Source organism: Heptranchias perlo, chromosome 16, assembly GCF_035084215.1.
Source record: "Heptranchias perlo isolate sHepPer1 chromosome 16, sHepPer1.hap1, whole genome shotgun sequence".
Lineage (NCBI taxonomy): Eukaryota > Metazoa > Chordata > Chondrichthyes > Hexanchiformes > Hexanchidae > Heptranchias > Heptranchias perlo.
Window position 1 is genome coordinate 13455742 of NC_090340.1, and position 26465 is coordinate 13482206.

At 48.5% G+C, this 26465-nt stretch overlaps 1 protein-coding gene and 1 pseudogene across 1 annotated transcript in view; both read right to left on the reverse strand.

Moving 5' to 3' along the window:
* Positions 1-17294, reverse strand: part of LOC137333397 (engulfment and cell motility protein 3-like) — a 73816-nt gene extending 56522 nt beyond the window's left edge. The window contains 1 exon segment of the mRNA XM_067997548.1: positions 17132-17294. The gene's annotated coding sequence lies outside the window, so the exon portion shown is untranslated.
* On the reverse strand, positions 1714-26263 carry LOC137333398 (uncharacterized; annotated as a pseudogene).
* Between the last annotated feature and the right edge of the window lie 202 nt (positions 26264-26465).

The following is a 26465-nucleotide window of genomic DNA, read 5'->3' on the forward strand; positions in this document are numbered from 1 at the left end:
ACACCGCAGGACACAGGCATCCAGTTTGAAAAACAACCCTCTACAACCACCCTCTGTCTTCTGTCGTCAAGCCAATTTTGTATCCAATTGGCTACCTCACCTTGGATCCCATGAGATTTAACCTTATGTAACAACCTACCATGCGGTACCTTGTCAAAGGCTTTGCTGAAGTCCATGTAGACCACGTCTACTGCACAGCCCTCATCTATCTTCTCGATTGATTTAAAAATATAGTTTGGAACTCCCTTTGCTGGGTTGACTGCTCTTTATAGAATTCCATCTGCAAAGCTTCACACACCACTTCCCCTGCCTGTGAAATCTTCTCTCACACCCCGTAGTGATAAAGGATATTAGAATGCTGGCCATCATTTACTCCCCTTATATAAAGATCCATCCCAGTTATTTTAGCCTCCTACAACTCAAAAATTTCCAATACTGCTACCAAGTCTAATTCAAAATGGATAATCTATTGATATATCATTCAAAACCTCACATAGGATGCCACTTCCTGTGCACAATCTTTACTTCCTGCTTGGCACAATTTTTGGTCATGCTTTTGTGACATTTACTACAGTAAATTGGCGGTATGTCAACATTTCCCATTCCACGTTGCTGGGCTGATGGTCACAATGCAGTAGCAGACCCTGTCCACCAGAGAGCGCTGTGGAGCAAAGTTCTGAAGTCTTGCTTCCAACTGCAGTCGCCATCTTGTGCATTGCAGCTGCTGGCATGGGGAAAAGGAATGTCACAGATGAGGCCTTTGTGTGAAGAAGCAATCTAGGCCCTAAAAATCCACGGGCCATGATCCCGACGTAACTGGCCCACTCCAGACTCTGTGGGGTCAGTGGGCGGGCAACAATTTTGAATGGGGCAGCTGGGCGCCTGTGGCACAGTGGCCACTTATTGGGTGCCAGCCTGCCCAATGCAGTCAGAAAATCCGGTGCCTGCCTCTCATTGGGTTATATGGAGGGGCGGGTTCCTCTACCCGCCCCTTCCCTAGACCCCCACCTTGTTTCCCTTGAAGGGGTGGGGCTCAATATGTCTCATCTCACTTTCCTCACTCACCGCGAGCAATGCCACAGGAGGTCCGCTTGTAATCTATTATGGGCCCGAATATCTTTGGGGTTCTGCTGGACTCCCGCTGGTGCAAAACCGGCGGAACCCACCGGAAAATGGCCGGGACATGGTCGCATTGGTTCTGAGCCATTCTGGAATTTTCCAGCCTTTAGTTGAAGGGGCAATAACCTTTGCCTGCTCCTTTACAAGGCAAATGTATTTGGGGGATGGGGAGGGGAGGTGACAGAACCGGGACAGTGACTCCCTCCCCCGGGAATCCCCACGTCTACAGCTCATTCTGGACCTGACTGGCGACTGGTACACCCAGAGAGATGAGACATCTCCCCCCCCCATCCCCCCCAGACAAGTGACCCGGACCCCGGAGAATGGTGACTTTTTTTTAAAACTTGATCCCCTATAGAGGGGACATAGAGGGGGTGATGGAGGGGCAGGCAGAGAAACCCTGCCACCCCCATATCCCCCAGTGAGAGGCAGGCACCAGATTTTCACACTGCATGGGGCAGGCTGGTGCCCAAGATGTCCCCGCAGTGGCACAGGAGCCCAGCTGGCCCATTCAAATTTGATGCCCTCCCATTGACCTCACAGAGCCGGGCAGGGTCAGCGCTGGAGCGGGCCAGGATCACGGCCCGTGGAGTTTCAGGGTCTAGATTCCTTATTCCTACATGAAGGCCTCATCCGATGACATTCATTTTCCCCACGCCAGCTGCTCCAAATGTAGGTCACCAGCTGACCGGATCCTCGGGAGTGCTCCTCGCTACAGGGAAGCTTCAATCTCAGCAGAACAGAGCTCGCCACAGTGCAGAGGAAGACAGAATAGAGATAGGGCCTTTTCTGTGCACTATTGGAAGTGGGGTCCGCCATTAGTGCGAGACTGTGATCCTGAAGCGGAAGGATTGAGAGATTGTGATCTCGTACGCAAGCCCTTCACCCCACCATTGGCGGCCGTGCCTTCAGCTGCCTGGGTCCCACGCTCTGTAATTCTCTCTCTAAACCCCTCTGCCTCTCTCACCTCCTTCAAGAACCTACCTAAAACCCACCTTTTTGACCAAGTTTTTGGTCACCCTTCCTAATATCTCCTTTTCTGGCTCGGCTTTAATTTTTTCTCATTACGCCTCTGTGAAGCGCCGTGGGACATTTTACTATATTAAAGGCGCTATATAAATGCAAGTTATTGTTGACTGCGGGAGGGTTGCTTAATTCCAAATGAGTGAAAATGTGAACTTTCTAAAAAAAAATAACTCTTGCAGGTTTCCCTCCATTTTTCTTCTTTTACCCCTCTTGATTTGGGTACAGTTCTGTAATTGGAGCTTGGGATCGAAGGAACTGCTGGACAATGGACTCAGGAACAGCTGGATGGGCTCATTGCCAGAGGTTGTGGGCGGAGACAAATCAGGAATGTAATGGGAGCTCTGTGAACAGACACGTCTAATCATATTCTGACAGGTGACTCCGCCCATCCATGCACAATCCAGCCGATTAACCCTTAAAGTACCGAAGGATCCTCACTGCACTTCAAGGGACAGCAACATCTGGTCAGCAAGCAACAAGAAGCAAACACAAGAACTGGAGAGGGTGCAGAGAAAAACGTAAAGAGGATGAGTTATGAGGAAAAGTTAGAGAAAGAGAGTGATGGAGAGAGAATAAAAGAGAATGAGAGAGAGAGAAAAAAAGAGAAAGTGAAAAAAGAGGAGAGAAGAGATAGAAAAAGAGAGAGAGCTTCACAGTCTTAAAGGTTAAAATATTAAATAGTATTGATAAAGGAAACCCAGAATGTTACTTTAAAGTAGGACATCAATTTAGATTGGTGAATTAGTACATTTGAAACAAATAATAGGAGGAATTTCTTTACCCAAAGGGTGTTAAATGTTTGGAATAACTTGCTGGTTGGAGTAAGAGAGATAAAAGCAGTGGGAATGTTCACAGGACAGCTGGCTGATACAATGAGGGAGAGTCAGCGTACTGGGAAGGATGAGCTTCGATGGGCCTGTAAGAACAAGTTGCCTCTTCTCCTCAATTCCCCGTGCCTGTAAATGATTATACCCCTCACCCACAGCTCCAGTAACAAACCAGCTCCTTCTGGGCTAGCAACAGAAAACCCTGCAATATAAACCAGTCTTTAAAGTTTGTTCTCATTCTCTGAAAACAGGAAACCTAAAGCAAAAGAGATGGGTAAATTCCTGTAAGAACAAAGAAAGAAAGACTTGCATTTATATAGCACCTTTCACAACCTCAGCATTTTACAGCCAATTAAGTACTTTTGAAGTATGCTCACTGTTGTAATGTAGGAAACACGACAGCCAATTTGCACACAGCAAGATCCCACAAGCAGCAATGAGATAAATGACCAGATAATCTGTTTTAGGTAGTGGTTGAGGGATAAATATTGGCCAGGACACCAGGAGAGCTCCCCTGCTCTTCTTCGAATATTGTCGTGGGATCTTTTCCGCCCACCTGAGAGGGCAGATAGGGCCTTGGTTTACTGTCTCATCCAAAAGACAATACCTCCGACAATGCAGCACTCCCTCAGTACTGCACTGAAGAGTCAGCCTGGATTATGCGCTTTAGTCACTGGAATGGGACTTGAACCCACAACCTTCTGACTCAAAATCGAGAGTATACCACTGAGCTATGGCTGACATCTTGACAGGACTGGCTTCTCAAGTGGGTCAACTTATGAGCGCACCGCCCAGTAAAACATAGATTTGCCTCGAATCTACAGCACAGAAACAGGTTATTTGGCCCAAGTGGGCTAAGCTGGTGTTGATACTCCACATGAGCCTCCTCCCACACTAATCTCCTCTTCCCATCCTGCCCTGTATCCCCTTCTCCCTTGTGTATACATCAAGCCTCCCTTAACATCACACACGTGCACTTTCCAATAGGGTGACATCACATACGTGCACTTTCCAATAGGGTGACATCACACACGTGCACTTTCCAATAGGGTGACATCACACACGTGCACTTTCCAGTGGGGGTGACATCACACACGTGCACTTTCCAGTGGGGGTGACATCACACACGTGCACTTTCCAATAGGGTGACATCACACACGTGCACTTTCCAGTAGGGGTGACATCACACACGTGCACTTTCCAGTAGGGGTGACATCACACACGTGCACTTTCCAGTGGGGGTGACATCACACACGTGCACTTTCCAGTGGGGGTGACATCACACACGCGCACTTTCCAATAGGGTGACATCACACACGTGCACTTTCCAGTAGGGGTGACATGTAACGATCAAGGGCACTTTTTCCTCTTCCTAACCCAATTAAGCTAATTGTAGCAACTCTACTGATGTCCTGGCTGAGATCAGCGAATTCAGCACCTCCTCAACCCCCCACCCCACCAACCCAAATCAAAATGAAAATCGGACAGTTTCTCTTCAATGCCAGTCTCACGCCCGAGCAAACATTTACTGGACTGCTGGCAAAGAAAAGTCGGATCTCAGCCTCCTTACTACCCAAGGAGTTGGTGTTCCGGATGGAAAAACAGGCCAGACATTTGATAGGATTCTTATGCTTCGATGGAGTGTCTCAGACAGATCAAGATGTTGGCTCATACATTGTTTTGCTAAATGCATTAGTGGGGCAGGCTTAATGGACCAGCTGGTCTTTTCCTGCCCATTAATTTTGTATGTTTCTATGTACCCTTATTCACGGCTAATAGTTTTAACTGCAATGAGCACAGGTTTCCATCCCAGATCTCAAACCAAACCCTTCGATGGTCTGGTGCTAGAGGTCCTCATCATGATGCCTCTCAAAGACCCCCACGATCAGGTCCCTCATCTTTGACCCAGTCACAGCTACTTGCCCACTCAGGAGAAGCCAGGCATTGTTATCCATGGCTTACCAGCCTTCCACTGTGAGCTCGGGCCTCTCTCAGGCAGGCTCCAATTGGGGCCGGAGAGAGGTTTTATTAAATGAAATGAAAGAAGTTGGAATAGCCTCATAAAAATGGTGGAGCTTGGGTCTGCTAAAGATACAAATACAAGTACGGCTCACTGATCCCCACTGACAGCACCAAGATCCACAAAGGACAGTGTCCGACAGAAGTGACTGATAGCAAGTTCTACACTGCAACCACATTTTAAAAGCTTCTAAATGTAAAAGCATAACTTCCATGCAGGTGTAAGTAATATCCAGGGCCAGTGTCCGAATCACAACCAGAAAATTGCCAAGCGCCTGGCACATGAACTTTCTTCTACAAAATCCATTTAGCCAACATCCTTAATAGATAAGTGTATGAAAGAGAAAGGATTAGAAGGATATGTTGATAGGGTTAGATGAAGAAGGGTGGGAGGAGGATCATTTGGAGCATAAACACCTGCAAAGACCAGTTGGGCTGAATGACCTGTTTCTGTGCTCTAAAATCTATGTAACTCTATGTAATGAACAAGTCTCCCCATCACCTCCAATTTGAGAGTAACACATGTGCAAACACAGTTGTGGGACACTACAGGTCAACAGCACCTTCCCCAGCTGCCTTTGCTCCTCTCCCCTCAAGTGTAGGCCTCAATAAGAGGGATGTCCAATTGTTCAAGGTTACAAGAAAGCACCCAATCGCAGGCTGCTCGGATCAGAGAGAATCAGTCAGTTGCTATTTTTACAAGGGAGAGAGTTTGACCTTCAAAGATTCATCAGATAAGACAGAAACTTTGAAGTTAAGAAAGGTTACATCTGTCTCCCCACTCCCCTGCAGCTACGTGTTGTCCCTTGCAGGTACCAGGTAGTGCCTACACTACAGCCAAAACCTTATCACGATGATTAATAGGTCTCCTGAGCACAGCAATCTTCCTTATAGAGAAAGGAAAGTTTACAGCAAGTACTTTTTATTCAACATAGCGCCCCATTGTATGTTCAAAACTTATATAGGTTCATAAAAATACTCATGGACATTCCCCGCACCCCCACCCCCAGAGATTTGAGCACATAATCCAGGCTGACACTCCCAGTGCAGTACTGAGGGAGTGCGGCACTGTCTTTTGGACGAGATGTTAAACCGAGGCCCCGTCTGCCCTCTCGGGTGGACGTAAAAGATCCCAAGGCACTATTTCGAAGAAGTGCGGGGGAGTTCTCCCCGGTGTCCTGGCCAATATTTATCCCTTAGTCAACATCACTAAAAAGATGATCTCGTCATTTATCTCATTGCTGCTTGTGGGACCTTGCTGCGCGCAAATTGGCTGCCGCGATTCCTACATTACAACAGAGACTACACTTCAAAAGTACCACTTGTGGGGCAGGCCAGAACTAGAGGCCATAAATATAAGATAGTCACTAATAAATCCAATAAGGAATTCAGGAGAAACTTCTTTACCCAGAGAGTGGTGAGAATGTGGAACTCGCTACCACAAGGAGTAGTTGAGGTGAATAGTATAGACGCATTTAAGGGGAAGCTAGATAAACACATGAGGGAGAGAGGAATAGAAGGATAAGTTGATGGGGTGAGAATAACTAAGGTGGAAGGAGGCTTTTGTGGAGCATAAACACCGGCACAGGCCTGTTGGGCCGAATGGCCTGTTTCTGTGCCGTATGTATTTCTATGTAAAACGGGAAGCTGCCGACAGATGTAACGATCACCGCAGGGACAGGCCGACAGCCAACACCGCCCGCAGCCACTTTATTACCTCAGGGACGCGGGGAGCCATGTTTTACTGTATGTTTGTCTTTGGAATTGAAAGATGGCGGCCCCACAGCCTGTTTACATTCAGCTCCTGCCCTTTTATTTAACTTGGATCCAAATAACTGAGTCATCAAAATAAGTTTCCACTTCAACATCCTGCGCCTCGAGTAAAACGTCCAATTTGTACCTCGGTCCATTTAAACCACTCACGCTGGGACTGAATTTAAATGAGGATCATTGAGTGGAGTGAAGTACTTCTGAATGCAATCATTTTTTTTTGTCTCTCTTGTTAAGAAAATCTAGGTGAAGGGCCAAGGCCCACAGTGCAGGACACAATCGAGGCTGAACAAGAGGAGCGGAGAGGACGAGGTAAATCAGGAAGCAGTGGTCAGACCACGCCAAGCTTAGGTTTTCAAGGCCTGCGGATTGTAGGAGGAAGGGGAGGCTGAGGGAGGTGAGGAGGCCCTGGGAAAGAATGGGACAGAGCAGGGGAGTCTGGATAACAACAGCGTGAGAGCGCAAGGAGAGGAAAGATGTATATGGGGGAACCTACGTGAAGGTTAAAAGGAACAGAAGAGGAAAGGTTGTGATGGGGAGAGAGAGAGATATGCAGAAGGCCAGAGGTAACCACCTGTACCCAGGGTGCAGAGGGACACACTCACCAATCACTGCAGAACTCGGCTAGCAGACAAGGAACATGCGACCGTCCCAAGGTGGACTGCAATGTCCATTTCACATATTAAATACTGCCGTTGGTCCCGAGGTGTGAGATTGAATGTGTTAAATAGTACAGAGCCCCTTCACGATGGGCAAGGTGCACATTTCACCAGTTAAATGCCTGCCCTCTTTAATGGAGGTCCTATCCAAAGGGATGGGTCAGTTCATTGAATGGGAAACTTTTAACCCTCTTTCCCATTTTTTACGTTAACTTTAAATTCCTGCCAAGCCAGAGTTATTTTTGGGAGGGGGCAGATTGTACCCAAATTACCTGTAATGACCTTCTCTAAGAAAGGATGAAATGAGAGAGGGCCAGCTGGCCCATTCAAACGCTCCTTGCACAAGCAGCCCCACTCTGGACTGTACCCCACTCATTTCATTTGCTAAACGTTCTGTATAAACATTTCCCAATCCATCAATTGAAACTCTGGGATCAAATCTTACAACCTCCATTATCCAATGCCAGCCAGTCTCATTTCAGCCCAGCAACCATCATTTGCTCAATCCATACTATATCCTATAACCTTCAAAGCTATTCCAAATCAGAAAGATTAATAAAACCATAGAAGTTTACAGCACAAAAGGAGGCCATTCGGCCCATCGTGCCTGTGTTGGGTTTTCCCTTCCAATGCAAAACTAACCCCACTGCCCTGCTCTCTTCCCATAGTCCTGTATCTTCCTCTGCTTCAAATACCTATCCATTTTTTCCTTAATAGACACAATGGTCTCTGCCTCAACCACTCCCTGTGACAAAGTGTCCATACGCCAACAACCCTCTGTGTAAAGAAATTCTCCTAACCTCAGTCCTCACTCTCTAAGGGATCATTTTAAATTGATGTGTATCCAATTACTCCTTTAACCAAAACAGTATCAGCTGCTTTGCTGGGTTTTTGTTCTATATAGAGCAATACTCGTGTGTAATAAATGTCATTCCATCAGCAAAGTAGAATTTAGAAGTCATAGCATATCAGCTCAGTTTACAATTCAGAATTATCTTCAGGGAGGGGATGGAATTTTGACAATGACCAGACACACCCCAGATGAACATTGCTGGAGCCTGAGACAATGACCAGACACACCCCAGATGAACATTGCTGGAGCCTGAGACAATGACCAGACACACCCGAGACAGAACACCCCTGGAGCCGGAGACAATGACCAGACACACCCCAAACAGAACATCACTGGAGCTTGAGACACTGACCAGAAACACCTGAAGAACATCCCTGGAGCCTGAGACAATGACTAGACACATCCCAGTCAGAACACCCCTGGAGCCTGAGACAATGACCAGACACATCCCAGACAGAACACCCCTGGAGCCTGAGACAATGGACCAGTCACATCCCAGACAGAACACCCCTGCAGCCTGAGACAATGACCAGACACATCCCAGACAGAACACCCCTGCAGCCTGAGACAATGACCAGACACATCCCAGACAGAACACCCCTGCAGCCTGGGACAATGACCAGACACACCCCAGACAGAACATCGCTGGAGCCTGAGACAATGACCAGATACACCCCAGAAAGTTCTTTTGGGGAAAATACATTTTTTAAAGCTGCATTTTAGATAAATAAGAACATGTTTCTCAGACAGTCAGCAATCAGCTCATCTTAAAACCTCTTTGCCTCTTTGGGTTTGAAGGAGAGTGCAATATCTGATTAATTGGTTCCGTCAACCTACGGTTCTGCACTCTTGTCGACCTATTTTGTTCTAACAGCCTCGAGCGGCACCCTCCAAGTGATCTGATTAGTTTTGATGGCTTAAAGGTTTAAATTATGAGGACAGGTTGCATAAATTTGCCCTTCATTCATTTGAGTTTAGAAGATTGAGGGGTGATCTGATTGAGGGGTGATCTGATTGAGGGGTGAAAAATGTTAAAGAGATTTGATAGATACAGAGAAATTATTTCCTCTGGTGGGGAAATTCAGAACAAAGGAGCAGAATCTTAAAATTAGAGCTAGGCCATTCAGGAGTGAAACCGGGAAGCACTTTTCACAGAAAGTAGAAGAATTCTGGAACTCTCTCCCCCAAAAAGCTGTGAATGCTGGGGGTCAATTAGAGCTTTCAAGACTGAGATCAATAGGTTTTTTGTTGGGTAAGGGTATCAAGGGATTTAGATCAAAGGCAGGAAAATGGAGTTGAGGTACAGATCAGCCGTGATCTAATTGAACGAGGAACAGGCTTGAGGGGCTGAATGGCCTCCTCCTGTTCCTATGTTCCAGTCTCAGCTTCCAACTGATCTAATTGGCTGACACTGAACCTCCAATCACAGCTGAACGATAACAAGCTGCCTCGTGCGTTAAAACACAGATTAGCTCAACGCAGTGACTGGCAGTGTGTTTGGTGCTCTGCATGGTTCAGCTAGCCAATGGACAACCCTGCTGAGCCATTAGGGGAGGCGGGTTGCCCTCCTGAAGGCTGCACCTTGTGCCGACGTTGCCACAACTCCCGTCTGGCCGGTTTGCCCACCAGCAGATTTAACAAGTGCAGGTCAGTACGGTTTCCACGGTGCAGAAGGCGAGGGCGGGGGCGGGGGCGGGGGCGGGGGCGGGGGCGGGGGCGGGGGCGGGGGCGGGGGCGGGGGCGGGGGGGGAGCTGTTCAGTGTCTTGAGGATGCACCAAATCCATGGGCACAATGTTCAAAACTGATGAGGAAGCAAAACTGCCTACTGGTCTCCCTTTCACACACAGCGGAGCTGGGTGCTCCCTTATAGCAAGAACCAGAGTCTGTTCTTTTGGAAAAAGGTTGCTAAGAGTCTCAAAATGTATCACTATTTTCTCTCTGACTCGAGCCGGCCCAACATTGTTTGATGTCCAAAATTGTAAAACAAATCATTGAATTGGGGGTGGGATTATTTCATTTGTCAGCCGTGGCTCAGTGGGTGGCACTCTCGCCTCTGAGTCAGAAGGTTGTGGGTTCAAGTCCCACTCCAGAGACTTCAGCACATTATCTAGGCTGACACTCCAGTGCAGTACTGCGGGAGTGCTGCACTGTTGGAGGTGCCGTCTTTCAGGTGAGAATTTAAACTCAGGCCCCGTCTGCCCTTTTAGGTGAAGGTAAAAGATTCCACAGCACTATTTGAAGAGCAGGGGAGGTCTCACTGGTGTCCTGACTAACATTTAACCCCTAAAGCAACACCACTATATTGTCATTGTCACATTGCTGTTTGTGGGATCTTGCTGTGTAGCAAATTGGCTGCTGCGTTTCCTACATTACAACAGTGACTACACTTCAAAAGTACTTCATTGGCTGTAAAGCACTTTGGGATGTCCTGAGGTCATGAAAGACGCTATATAAATGCAGGTTCTTTATTTCTTATTTCTCGGAGAAACTCAGGTCAAGGTTTGAGGCCTGTGGTGGTACAGGACATGTCCAGTGTTAAAAAGGAGCTTCATGGGAAAACCAGGTAAATGAGAAAGTACTGATTAGGTCTTGCAAGCTTGGGTTTTGTAGGAGGAAGCAAGGACTGAGGGAGAGCGGGAGTTCCAATTGTGAGAAATCTGGAAAACAATGAGTCAGAACAGGACAAAGTGCAATGGGTCTTCATTTCAACACAGGAAGGATTCAGGATGCAATCGTTCTGCTGATAACTGCCTGATAAAGACGGTGAATGAGACCACGATTGCTTCTAAATATTTTTGGTGCCGTACTTGTAAAGGACGCAAGCGTTGTCTTGCTCCAAACTTGGAATTTGGATTTTCACACTATCACGCCGCAGAAAGTCGCAAAGCACTTTTAATTAATCACTGAGAGAAGGAATAAGTGTAACGTAGGCAAAAGTGGCAATCATTCTCTACGTAATAAGATCCCAGAAATTGGCTGGATGAGCAGTTGATGTGTTTTTTTTGGTGGGGTTGGTTGATGGAGGAACGTTGGCTGGGACCCATGGGACCCACGTCTTCCAATCGCGTCACAGTATCTTTAGTCACCACCGAACCACTGGGGCAGATAGATTTCATAGATTGAATTTAATTTAATAAGTAGGTTTAAAGTCTCCTCCAAAAGACAGCACCTCTGATAACTCCTGGAGTGAAGCTGGATCACACTTCCTCCAGACTCAGAGGTAAGAGGGCTCTCAACTGAGCCAAGCTGGCACTGAGTGGGAGAGCTAGAGGCTGAGATTAAACATTCTGAGCATTACCCCGACTGGTCATGGGGCGGACAGGCTGGATCTTCACCAGGTGGTTCAGGATATAAACCGGGCACTGAGGGCTAGAAACTTGTCATGGGCAGTAGGGCGGAAAGCATCGACCTCCTGTTATCGGCCCTGCTTAATAATCAGTTCCATCGGAGTCCATGGACTATCAGGCGGGGCCTCTAACAGGAGGCCGGTTTCAAAATTGAACAACACTTAAATAATTGAAAAAAGTACAGCATAGAAACATTGTTTTTTAAAAAAACAGGAAAATCAGTTTCATGTCTCAACACATATGAAGACGAGATTGTTTAATCTAGTGCCATCTTTGGAACATTCACAAAAGGATATGTTTGTCTAGTCGATTACCCATTTCAAGCTACTGCCCAAGTCTAGTTTCTACCCCTAAATGTCTGTTTTTGGAATTAACTCATTCTTAGAATGTTATGAAGGTTTACAATGAATTTTCAACAGTAGCAAAACAGCAGCCTCTATCCTGACCCCCTGCCTGCCTGTGGCCTTGGCTAAAGTAGGCCAGCCCGCGTAAAAGGAAGGCTTCAGAAATCACAGGTGGCGTCTCGCCCCTCCATTTATCTGGTTCAATTCAACAGCACCTCCCAAACCAGCGACCTCCTCCACCACCTAAAAGGACAAGGGCAGCAGGTGCATGGGAACAACACCACCTCCAAGTCAGACACCATCCCGACTTGAACATATATCACTGTTCCTTCATCGTCACTGGCTCGATATCCCCACCCAACACACGAGCACCATCACCAGAAGGACTGAAGTGGTTCAAGAATGGGTAATAAACATGGTCTTGCCAGCGTCGCCCACACAGAATTACAGAAATTACAGCATGGAAACAGGCCGCCTGGCCCAACCAGTCCATATTGGTGTTTATCCCCAACACGAGCAGTAGTCCTGATCTTATAAGTCAGCCCTGTTCCCATATCCCTTTATTCTCCTCTCCTTCACCCACCCATCTATTCTTTAATGTTGACATTGTCTCTGCTTCAATTGCTAACTCTGGTAGTGCACTCCACAGCCTCATGGCCCTCTGAGTTTAAAGGTTTCTCCTGCTCTCTGTCCCAAATTTGTTACATTTAATCTTATATCGGGGTGATCTTATAGAAGTCTATAAAATAATGAGGGCCATAGATAAGGTCGATAGTCAAAATCTTTTCCCAAAGGTAGGGGAGTCTATAACGAGGGGGCATAGATTTAAGGTGAGAGGGGAGAGATACAAACGGGTCCAGAGGGGCAATTTTTTCACTCAAAGGGTGGTGAGTGTCTGGAACGAGCTGCCAGAGGCAGTAGTAGAGGCGGGTACAATTTTGTCTTTTAAAAAGCATTTGGACAGTTACGTGGGTAAGATGGGTATAGAGGGATATGGGCCAAGTGCAGGCAATTGGGACTAGCTTAGTGGTATAAACTGGGCGACAAGGACATGTTGGGCCGAAGGGCCTGTTTCCATGTTGTAAACTTCTATGATTCTATCGACGTACCCCTCGTTCTGGACCCCTCAATCACTGGAAACAAGCAGTTTCTCCGTCACACCCTGAGAACAAATAGATGTAAATAAATCCATCAGCACCAGTGATGCTCATTTCAGGGTAGGTTTTCAGAGGTTCAGCTGATGTTGGATTCTATAACCAAGGCCCTTCTGTTCTGACTCGACCTCATCCATCACTCAGACACTGTAAGATGAGCTTTATGTAGCCCCAGGACATGAAGTTCTTGTTCAAAGAGCTGGCAGTGCTTTGAAGGTATTGATTGGCGTCGATGTGTTTAGCACTGAGCTCGTGTCCACCCAGAACCTGATCTACAATATAAATCTATTCTCAGCTTAAGGGCAAACTCTGGTCACTTTCTGGTTGTCCTCGATCCCCATTTCTCATTCATTGCGAGGTCATCAGAACGTTATCCAATCGTTTCCTGCTATGCCCAAGAGGGGAAGCAGAGCTCACCCTGACTAGACTTCTCACTCAATACTCTGGAGATTAGCAGCACATCCTCAATGGCCTAATCTTCACTCTTGCTAATCTCAGTTGCTTCCTGCTCCACTCTCTGCTTTCTCAAGCTGTCCTTCCACATTTCCACTCTTCAGAGAAGCCTTTTATCCCTCTTGCAATTATTTTTAACACCCTCCCCACCCACACCTCCAACCTTTTCCTATTTTCCCTCAGGTCCCTGCCACGTGGGGTCGGGGCCTGTTTCCGTACCTTTACAAATGGAGCTCGGTACCTGGCAGCCAGGCTGAGATAGGGAGGCTCCTGCCCGGTGGATGAAGTGCCACCTGCCTCCTCCCTGCTGCCATGTGTTGGAAGAACTGCCCAGTGATGAATGAACAAATCTCGAGAGCTGCCGGCCCCTCATCTCACACCGTGAGACAAACACGGGGAGATTTCTGCGGGCAGAGGTGGAAGGGGTCGGGGCAGAGCAGGGGGAAGGGGCGGGGGTGGGCGAAGGGTCCGGGGCCGGGGCAGGGGAGGGGGGGGGCGAAGGGGGGCGAAGGGGCTCGGGGCAGGGGAGGGGGGGGGGCGAAGGGGCTCGGGGCAGGGGAGGGGGGGGCGAAGGGGCTCGGGGCAGGGGAGGGGGGGGGCGAAGGGGCTCGTGGCAGGGGAGGGGGGGGCGAAGGGGCTCGGGGCAGGGGAGGGGGGGGCGAAGGGGCTCGGGGCAGGGGGGGGCTCGGGGCAGGGGAGAGGGGGGGCGAAGGGGCTCGGGGCAGGGGAGAGGGGGGGCGAAGGGGCTCGGGGCAGGGGAGAGGGGGGGCGAAGGGGCTCGGGGCAGGGGAGAGGGGGGGTGAAGGGGCTCGGGGCAGGGGAGAGGGGGGCGAAGGGGCTCGGGGCAGGGGAGAGGGGGGGCGAAGGGGCTCGGGGCAGGGGGGGCGAAGGGGCTCGGGGCAGGGGGGGCTCGGGGCAGGGGAGAGGGGGGGCGAAGGGGCTCGGGGCAGGGGAGAGGGGGGGGCGAAGGGGAGAGGGGCAGGGGAGAGGGGGGGCGAAGGGGAGAGGGGCAGGGAAGAGGGGGGGGCGAAGGGGCTCGGGGCAGGGGAGTGGGGGGGGCGAAGGGGCTCGGGGCAGGCGAGAGGGGGGGGCGAGAGGGGCTCAGGGGAGAGGGGGGGCGAAGGGGGCGAAGGGGAGAGGGGGGGGCGAAGGGGAGAGGGGGGGGCGAAGGGGAGAGGGGGGGGCGAAGGGGAGAGGGGGGGCGAAGGGGAGAGGGGGGGCGAAGGGGAGAGGGGGGGGCGAAGGGGAGAGGGGGGGCGAAGGGGAGAGGGGGGGCGAAGGGGAGAGGGGGGGGCGAAGGGGAGAGGGGGGGGCGAAGGGGAGAGGGGGGGGCGAAGGGGAGAGGGGGGGGCGAAGGGGAGAGGGGGGGCGAAGGGGAGAGGGGGGGCGAAGGGGAGAGGGGCAGGGGAGGGGGGCGAAGAGGCTCGGGGCAGGGGAGAGGGGGGGCGAAGGGGCTCGGGGCAGGGGAGAGGGGGAGCGAAGGGGCTCGGGGCAGGGGAGAGGGGGAGCGAAGGGGCTCGGGGCAGGGGAGTGGGGGGGGCGAAGGGGCTCGGGGCAGGCGAGAGGGGGGGGCGAGAGGGGCTCGGGGGGCGAAGGGGAGAGGGGGGGCGAAGGGGGCGAAGGGGAGAGGGGGGGGCGAAGGGGAGAGGTGGGGGCAAAGGGGAGAGGGGGGGCGAAGGGGAGAGGGGGGGCGAAGGGGAGAGGGGGGGGCGAAGGGGAGAGGGGGGGCGAAGGGGAGAGGGGGGGGCGAAGGGGAGAGGGGGGGGCGAAGGGGAGAGGGGGGGCGAAGGGGAGAGGGGGGGGCGAAGGGGAGAGGGGGGGGCGAAGGGGAGAGGGGGGGCGAAGGGGAGAGGGGGGGCGAAGGGGAGAGGGGCAGGGGAGGGGGGCGAAGAGGCTCGGGGCAGGGGAGAGGGGGGGCGAAGGGGCTCGGGGCAGGGGAGAGGGGGAGCGAAGGGGCTCGGGGCAGGGGAGAGGGGGAGCGAAGGGGCTCGGGGCAGGGGAGAGGGGGAGCGAAGGGGCTCGGGGCAGGGGAGAGGGGGAGCGAAGGGGCTCGGGGCAGGGGAGAGGGGGAGCGAAGGGGCTCGGGGCAGGGGAGAGGGGGAGCGAAGGGGCTCGGGGCAGGGGAGAGGGGGAGCGAAGGGGCTCGGGGCAGGGGAGAGGGGGAGCGAAGGGGCTCGGGGCAGGGGAGAGGGGGAGCGAAGGGGCTCGGGGCAGGGGAGAGGGGGAGCGAAGGGGCTCGGGGCAGGGGAGAGGGGGAGCGAAGGGGCTCGGGGCAGGGGAGAGGGGGAGCGAAGGGGCTCGGGGCAGGGGAGAGGGGGAGCGAAGGGGCTCGGGGCAGGGGAGAGGGGGAGCGAAGGGGCTCGGGGCAGGGGAGAGGGGGAGCGAAGGGGCTCGGGGCAGGGGAGAGGGGGAGCGAAGGGGCTCGGGGCAGGGGAGAGGGGGAGCGAAGGGGCTCGGGGCAGGGGAGAGGGGGGAGCGAAGGGGCTCGGGGCAGGGGAGAGGGGGAGCGAAGGGGCTCGGGGCAGGGGAGAGGGGGAGCGAAGGGGCTCGGGGCAGGGGAGAGGGGGAGCGAAGGGGCTCGGGGCAGGGGAGAGGGGGAGCGAAGGGGCTCGGGGCAGGGGAGAGGGGGAGCGAAGGGGCTCGGGGCAGGGGAGAGGGGGAGCGAAGGGGCTCGGGGCAGGGGAGAGGGGGAGCGAAGGGGCTCGGGGCAGGGGGGGGGGGGGGGGGAGTGGAGAGAGCTCGGCATGTCGTTGAAGAGGTTGAGGACTGCAGGGACTGTACGAGCAGAGGCTAATAGTGAAGTAAGGGAGACAGCTGTACAGACCTGCGCTCAGCCCATCCTGAATAAACAAGCACCTTGGGAGTAATGTACATTCTCAGCAGAAAGTGGAAGATTAACCAGTGACTAACATCTGAAGCATCATCACCAACTTGTCAGTACAAGGAACCACTATAGAAAAAAAGCTGTCTCACAATGTGACCCAACCTCCTCTCAGATTCCAGACCTGGGGCCCAATAACCCAGGTGACCCCTCCCCTCCCTCCTCCTCTCTCCCCCCTCTGACACTATCTGCTCCATGTCCACCCATTCGGCGGGACACAACTGCTTCAATCAGTGATGTCAGCATAAAATAATAAAAATCGGGGGACCAATAGTAAGGTGAATGAGTCCCAAAGAGAGAGAGAAGAAAGTTTCTAAAACTTTTAAAAAGTTGTAAAAAGTTCCACAGGCCGCAAGTCTCAAACTTTTCCAAAGTTATGAATTGAAAAAAACTTTTGGCCAATTTATGTCTCTCCACCACGGAACTGAACCGACTCCTCACTTTCAGTTCGTGATTCCCTCTGGCCCCCCTCCTGACCCACTATATCTGTGTCTCTCTCTCTCTTTCAACGGGCTCCTTCAGTTCCAAAAAGTAACTTAAGCAATGGGAATGTGAAGGGAAACGGAATCAGTGCGCGGCCCCCAGGTACTGTCGCTCTCTCCACCCAGCTCCCAGGCCATTCATGTCCCTCCCTCACCTCCTCCTGGTCCCATTCAAGATCCGCTCAACTTTTCTTACCCCCGGGAGTGCGGCTTCTTACCGGGCTCCGAGCCCTCGGTGTCAGGACGGACGAGAGCGATTAATGCAGCCCGGGTGACCGGGGAAGAAGAGCGAGAGAAAGTTTGTCAATAGTTTGGAGAGCAGATGCTGCAGGGAATGAGTCCTCCTGGGACTGGGACTGGGACTCGGCTTCCGGGTTAGAAACTGACACACGCCAGCTCCTCCTGCAGGAAACTGACTGGCTGTCAGCCGGCCGCTGAGAGGAGATCACATCAGACTGGAGACCAGAGATCCACCACTCACCCCCACCCTCAGCACACCATGACCCCATCCTCGCCGCCAGCCCAACCGCAACTCGGCACGGGAGTTCTCTGCTGCAGAGGGGCGACTCTCTCAGCGGTGTCTGGAGAGGGCAGAGGAGACACACAAGCACTGTGCAGACACACACATACAGACACAAGCACTGTACAGACACACACATACAGACACAAGCACTGTGCAGACACACACATACAGACACAAACACTGTACAGACACACACATACAGACACAAACACTGTACATACACACACATACAAACACTGTGCAGACACACACATACAGACACAAGCACTGTACAGACACACACATACAGACACAAACACTGTACAGACACACACATACAGACACAAACACTGTACAGACACACACATACAGACACAAGCACTGTGCAGACACACACATACAGACACAAACACTGTACAGACACACACATACAGACACAAACACTGTACAGACACACACATACAGACACAAACACTGTACAGACACACACATACAGACACAAGCACTGTACAGACACACACATACAAACACTGTGCAGACACACACATACAGACACAAGCACTGTACAGACACACACATACAGACACAAACACTGTACAGACACACACATACAGACACAAACACTGTACATACACACACATACAGACACAAACACTGTACAGACACACACATACAGACACAAACACTGTACAGACACACACATACAGACACAAACACTGTACATACACACATACAGACACAAACACTGTACAGACAGACACAAACACTGTACAGACACACACATACAGACACAAACACTGTACAGACAGACACAAACACTGTACAGACAGACACAAACACTGTACAGACACACATACAGACACAAACACTGTACATACACACATACAGACACAAACACTGTACATACACACATACAGACACAAACACTGTACATACACACATACAGACACAAACACTGTACATACACACACATACAGACACAAACACTGTACACACACACACATACAGACACAAACACTGTACAGACACACACATACAGACACAAACACATAAGAAATAGGAGCAGGAGTAGGCCAATCGGCCCCTCGAGCCTGTTCCGCCATTCAATGAGATCATGGCTGATCTGATCCTAACCTCAAATTTAAATTCATGTCCAATTTCCTGCCCGCTCCCCGTAACCCCTAATTCCCTTTACTTCTAGGAAACTGTCTATTTCTGTTTTAAATTTATTTAATGATGTAGCTTCCACAGCTTTCTGGGGCAGCAAATTCCACAGACCTACTACCCTCTGAGTGAAGAAGTTTCTCCTCATCTCAGTTTTGAAAGAGCAGCCCCTTATTCTAAGATTATGCCCCCTAGTTCTAGTTTCACCCATCCTTGGGAACATCCTTACCGCATCCACCCGATCAAGCCCCTTCATAATCTTATATGTTTCAATAAGATCGCCTCTCATTCTTCTGAACTCCAATGAGTAGAGTCCCAATCTCCTTAACCTCTCCTCATATGTCCACCCCCTCATCCCCGGGATTAACCGAGTGAACCTTCTTTGTACTGCCTCGAGAGCAAGTATGTCTTTTCTTAAATATGGACACCAAAACTGTATGCAGTATTCCAGGTGCGGTCTCACCAATACCTTATATAACTGCAGCAATACCTCCCTGTTTTTATATTCTATCCCCCTAGCAATAAAAGCCAACATTCCATTGGCCTTCTTGATCACCTGCTGCACCTGCATACTAACTTTTTGATTTTCTTGCACTAGGACCCCCAGATCCCTTTGTACTGCTGTACTTTCCAGTTTCTCGCCATTAAGATAATAACTTGCTCTCTGATTTTTCCTGCCAAAGTGCATAACCTCACATTTTCCAATATTGTATTGCATCTGCCAAATCTCCGCCCACTTACCCAGCCTGTCTATATCCCCTTGTAGGTTTTTTATGTCCTCCACACTCTCTACTTTCCCTCCCATCTTTGTATCATCTGCAAACTTTGATATGTTACACTCGGTCCCCTCCTCCAAATCGTTAATATAGATTGTAAAGAGTTGGGGACCCAGCACCGACCCCTGCGGAACACCACTGGCTACTGGTTGCCAGTCCGAGAATGAACCATTTATCCCAACTCTCTGCTTCCTATTAGATAATCAATCCTCCACCCATGCCAGAATATTACCCCCAATCCAGTGATTCTTTATCTTGAGCAATAATCTTTTATGTGGCACCTTGTTGAATGGCTTCTGGATGTCACTACGTCCACTGGTTCCCCTTTACCCACCCTGTATGTTATGTCCTCAAAGAACTCAAGCAAATTTGTCAGACATGACTTCCCCTTCGTAAAGCCAAGCTGACTTTGTCCTATTAAATTATGTTTATCCAAATGTTCCGCTACTGTCTCCTTAATAATAGACTCCAAAGGTTTACCCACCACAGATGTTAGGCTAACTGGTCTATAATTTCCAGCCTTCTGCCTACTACCCTTTTTAAATAAGGGTGTTACATTAGCAGTTTTCCAATCTGCCGGGACCTTTGCCGAGTCGAGAGAATTTTGGAAAATTATTACCAAAGCATCCACAATCCCTACTGCCACTTCCCTCAAGACCCTAGGATGTAAGCCATCAGGTCCAGGGGATTTATCCGCCTTGAGTCCCATTATTTTACTGAGTACCAATTCCTTAATGATTTTAATCGTATTTAGCTCCTCCCCCCACTAGAGCCCCCTGTTTGTCCAGTGTTGTCCAGACTGAAACTAAATATTTGTTCAGCATTTTTGCCATCTCCATGTTTCCCACCATTAATTTCCCGGTCTCATCCTCTAAGGGACCTACGTTTGCCTTCGCCACCCTTTTTCTTTTTATATAACTGTAGAAACTCTTGCTATCTGTTTTTATATTTTTTGCTCATTTATTTTCATAATCTATCTTCCCTTTCTAAATCAATCCTTTAGTTACTTTTTGCTGTCTTTTGAAGACTTCCCAATCTTCTATCCTCCCACTAAGTTTGGCTACCTTATATGTCCTTGTTTTTAGTCGGATACTATCCTTAATTTCTTTACTTAGCCACGGATGGCTTTCATTTCTTTTACACCCTTTTTTCCTCAGTGGAATATATATTTTTTGAAAGTTGTAAAATAACTCCTTAAATGAACACCACTGCTCATGTACCGTCTTACCCTTTAATCTATTTTCCCAGTCCACTTTAATCAATTCCGCTCTCATACCATCATAGTCTCCTTTATTCAAGCTCAGTACGCTTGTTTGAGAACCAACCTTCTCACCCTCTAATTGGATATGGAATGTAACCATGTTATGGTCACTCATTCCAAGGGGATCCTTAACTAGGACATTATTAATTAATCCTGGCTCATTACACAGGACCAGGTCCAAGGTTGCCTGCCCCCTTGTAGGATCAGTTACATACTGCTCAAGAAATCCATCCCTAATACACTCAATAAACTCTTCCTCAAGGCTGCCCTGCCCAATTTGATTTGTACAGACATATACACACACAGACACAAACACTATACAGACATACACACACATGGACACAAACACTTGTACAGACATGCACACACACAGACACAAACACTGTACAGACATACACACACAGATACAAACACTATACAGACATACACATACATGGACACAAACACTTGTACAGACATGCACACACACAGACACAAACACTGTACAGACATACACACACAGACACAACCACCTGTACGGACATACACACAGACACAAACACTGTACAGACATATACACACACATACACAAAAACTGTACAGACATACACATACACAGACACAAACACTCTACAGACATACACACACACACAAACACATGTACAGACATACACACACAGACACAAACACTATACAGACATACACACACAGATACAAACACTTGTACAGACATGCACACACACAGACACATGTACAGACATACACACACACACGGACACAAACACTATACAGACATACACACAGACACAAACACTGTACAGACATACACACACACACAAACACATGTACAGGCATACACACACACAGACACAAACACTCTACAGACATACACACACAGACACAACCACCTGTACGGACATACACACAGACACAAACACTGTACAGACATATACACACACATACACAAAAACTGTACAGACATACACATACACAGACACAAACACTCTACAGACATACACACAGACACAAACACATGTACAGACATACACACACAGACACAAACACTATACAGACATACACACACAGATACAAACACTTGTACAGACATGCACACACACAGACACATGTACAGACATACACACACACACGGACACAAACACTATACAGACATACACACAGACACAAACACTGTACAGACATATACACACACACACAAACACATGTACAGGCATACACACACACAGACACAAACACTCTACAGACATACACACAGACACAAACACATGTACGGGCATACACACACAGACACAGACACAAACACATGTACAGACATACAAACACACAGACACTAACACCTGTACAGACATACACACACACAAACACATGTACAGACATACACACACACACACAAACACTGTACAGACATACACAGACACAAACACATGTACAGACATACACACACGGACACAAACACATCTACAGACATACACACACACAAACACATGTACAGACATACACACACAAACACTGTACAGACATACACAGACACAAACACATGTACAGACATACAGACACACAGACACAAACACTGTACAGACATACACAAACACATGTACAGACATACACACACACAAACACTATACAGACATACACACACATGGACACAAACACTTGTACAGACATGCACACACACAGACACATGTACAGACATACACACACACAGACACAAACACTGTACAGACATACACACAGACACAAACACTGTACAGACATACACACACACAAACACATGTACAGACATACACACACAGACACAAACACTGTACAGACATACACACACAGACACAAACACCTGTACAGACAGACACAAACACTGTACAGACATACACACACAGACACAAACACCTGTACAGACAGACACAAACACTGTACAGACATACACACACAGACACAAACACATGTACAGACATACACACACACAGACACAAACACTGTACAGACATACACACACACGGACACAAACACTGTACAGACATAGACACACAGAAACAAACACTGTACAGACATACACACACAGACACAAACACATGTACAGGCATACACACACACAGACACAAACACATGTACAGACACACACACACACGGACACAAAGACTGTACAGACATACACACACAGACACAAACACTGTACAGACATACACACACAGACACAAACACCTGTACAGACATACACACACAGACACAAACACATGTACAGACATACACACACAGACGCAAACACTGTACAGACATACACAGACACAAACACCTGTACAGACATACACACACACAGACACAAACAATGTACAGACATACACACACAGACAGAAACACTATACAGACATACACACACACAGACACAAACACTGTACAGACATACACACACACAGACACAAACAATGTACAGACATACACACACAGACAGAAACACATGTACAGACATACACACACACAGACACAAACACTATACAGACATACACACAGACACAAACACTGTACAGACATACACACACAGACACAAACACATGTATAGACATACACACACACGGACACAAACACTGTACAGACATAGACACACACAGACACAAACACACACAAACACCTGTACAGACAGACACAAACACATGTACAGACATACACACACACAGACACAAACAATGTACAGACATACACACACAGACACAAACACATGTACAGACATACACACACACAGACACAAACACTGTACAGACATACACACACACAGACACAAACACATGTACAGACATACACACACACGGACACAAACACTGTACAGACATAGACACACAGAAACAAACACTGTACAGACATACACACACAGACACAAACACATGTACAGGCATACACACACACAGACACAAACACTGTACAGACATACACACACAGACACAAACACATATACAGACATACACACACACGGACACAAACACATGTACAGACATACACACACAGACACAAACACCTGTACAGACATACACACACAGACACAAACACATGTATAGACATACACACAGACACAAATACATGTACAGACATACACATACAGACACAAACACATGTACACACACAGACACAAACACATGTACAGACATACACACACAGACACAAACACATCTACAGACATGCATGCAGACACAAACACATCTACAGACAGACACAGACACAAACACATGTACTGACATACATGCAGACACAAACACATGTACAGACATACACAAACACATGTACAGACATACATACAAACACAAACACATGTACAGACATACACACACAGACACAAACACATGTACAGACATACATACAAACACAAACACATGTACAGACATACATGCAGACACAAACACATCTACAGACAGACACAGACACAAACACATGTACAGACATACACACAAACACAAACACATGTACAGACATACACAAACACATGTACAGACATACATACAAACACAAACACATGTACAGACATACACACACAGATACAAACACATGTACAGACATACATACAAACACAAACACATGTACCGACATACATGCAGACACAAACACTTGTACAGACATACACACAAACACAAACACTGTACAGGCATACACACACATACACAAACACTGTACAGACATACACACAGGCACAAACACGTGTACAGACATATACAGACATATACACGCACAGACACAAATGCACGGACAGACATATACACACCCAGACACAAACACCTGTACACACACAGACACAAACACATGTACAGACATACAGACACACGGACACAAACACCTGTACAGACACACACACATACAGACACAAACACATGTACAGACATACACACAGACACAAACACATGCAGAGACATACACACAGACACAAACATGCACAGATATATATACATAGACACACACATAAATACAGATACGAACACACTCACAGACATACAGAGAGACACAAACACATGTACAGACACACATAGGAACAGGAGTAGGCCATTTGGCCCCTTGTGCCTGTTCCACTCTTCATTGAGATCATGGTTGATATGTGACCTAACTCCATATACCCGCCTTAGCCCCATATCTCTTAATACCTTTTGGTTAACAAAAATCTATCAATCTCAGATTTAAAATTACCAATTGAGCTAGCATTAACTGCCATTTGCAGAAGAGAGTTTCAAACTTCTCCCACCCTTTGTGTGTAGAAGTGTTTCCTAACTTCACTCCTGAAAGTCCAGGCTCTTATTTTTGAGCTATGTCCCCGAGTCCGACACCCCAACCAGCGGAAATAGTTTCTCTCTGTCTACCCTATCAGTTCCCCTTAATATCTTGAAAACACATGCACACACACAAACACAAACACAAACACATGCACACATACAGACACAAACACATGCACACACACAAACACAAACACATGCACACATACAGACACAAACACATGCACACACACAAACACAAACACATGCACACACACAAACACAAACACATGCACACACACAGACACAAACACATGCACACATACAGACACAAACACATGCACACACACAAACACAAACACATGCACACATACAGACACAAACACATGCTCACATACAGACACAAACACATGCACACACACAAACACAAACACATGCACACACACAAACACAAACACATGCACACACACAAACACAAACACATGCACACACACAGACACAAACACATGCTCACATACAGACACAAACACATGCACACACACAAACACAAACACATGCACACACACAAACACAAACACATGCACACACACAAACACAAACACATGCACACACACAGACACAAACACATGCTCACATACAGACACAAACACATGCTCACATACAGACACAAACACATGCTCACATACAGACACAAACACATGCACACACACAGACACAAACACATGCTCACATACAGACACAAACACATGCTCACATACAGACACAAACACATGCACACACACAGACACAAACACATGCTCACATACAGACACAAACACATGCTCACATACAGACACAAACACATGCTCACATACAGACACAAACACATGCACACATACAGACACAAACACATGCACACATACAGACACAAACACATGCACACATACAGACACAAACACATGCACACATACAGACACAAACACATGCACACACACAGACACAAACACATGCACACATACAGACACAAACACATGCACACATACAGACACAAACACATGCACACACACAGACACAAACACATGCACACATACAGACACAAACACATGCACACACACAGGCACTAACACATGCACACATACAGACACAAACACATGCACACATACAGACACAAACACATGCACACACACACACACAAACACATGCACACACACAGGCACAAACACATGCACACACACAGGCACAAACACATGCACACATAGAGACACAATCACATGCACACACACAGGCACAAACACATGCACACACACAGACACAAACACATGCACACACACAGGCACAAACACATGCACACATACAGACACAAACACATGCACACACAGGCACAAACACATGCACACACACAGACACAAACACATGCACACACACAGACATAAACACATGCGCACACACAGGCACTAACACATGCACACACACAGGCACTAACACATGCACACATAGAGACACAATCACATGCACACACAGGCACAAACGCATGCACACACAGGCACAAACACATGCACACACACAGACACAAACGCATGCACACACACAGACACAAACACATGCACACACACAGACACAAACACATGCAC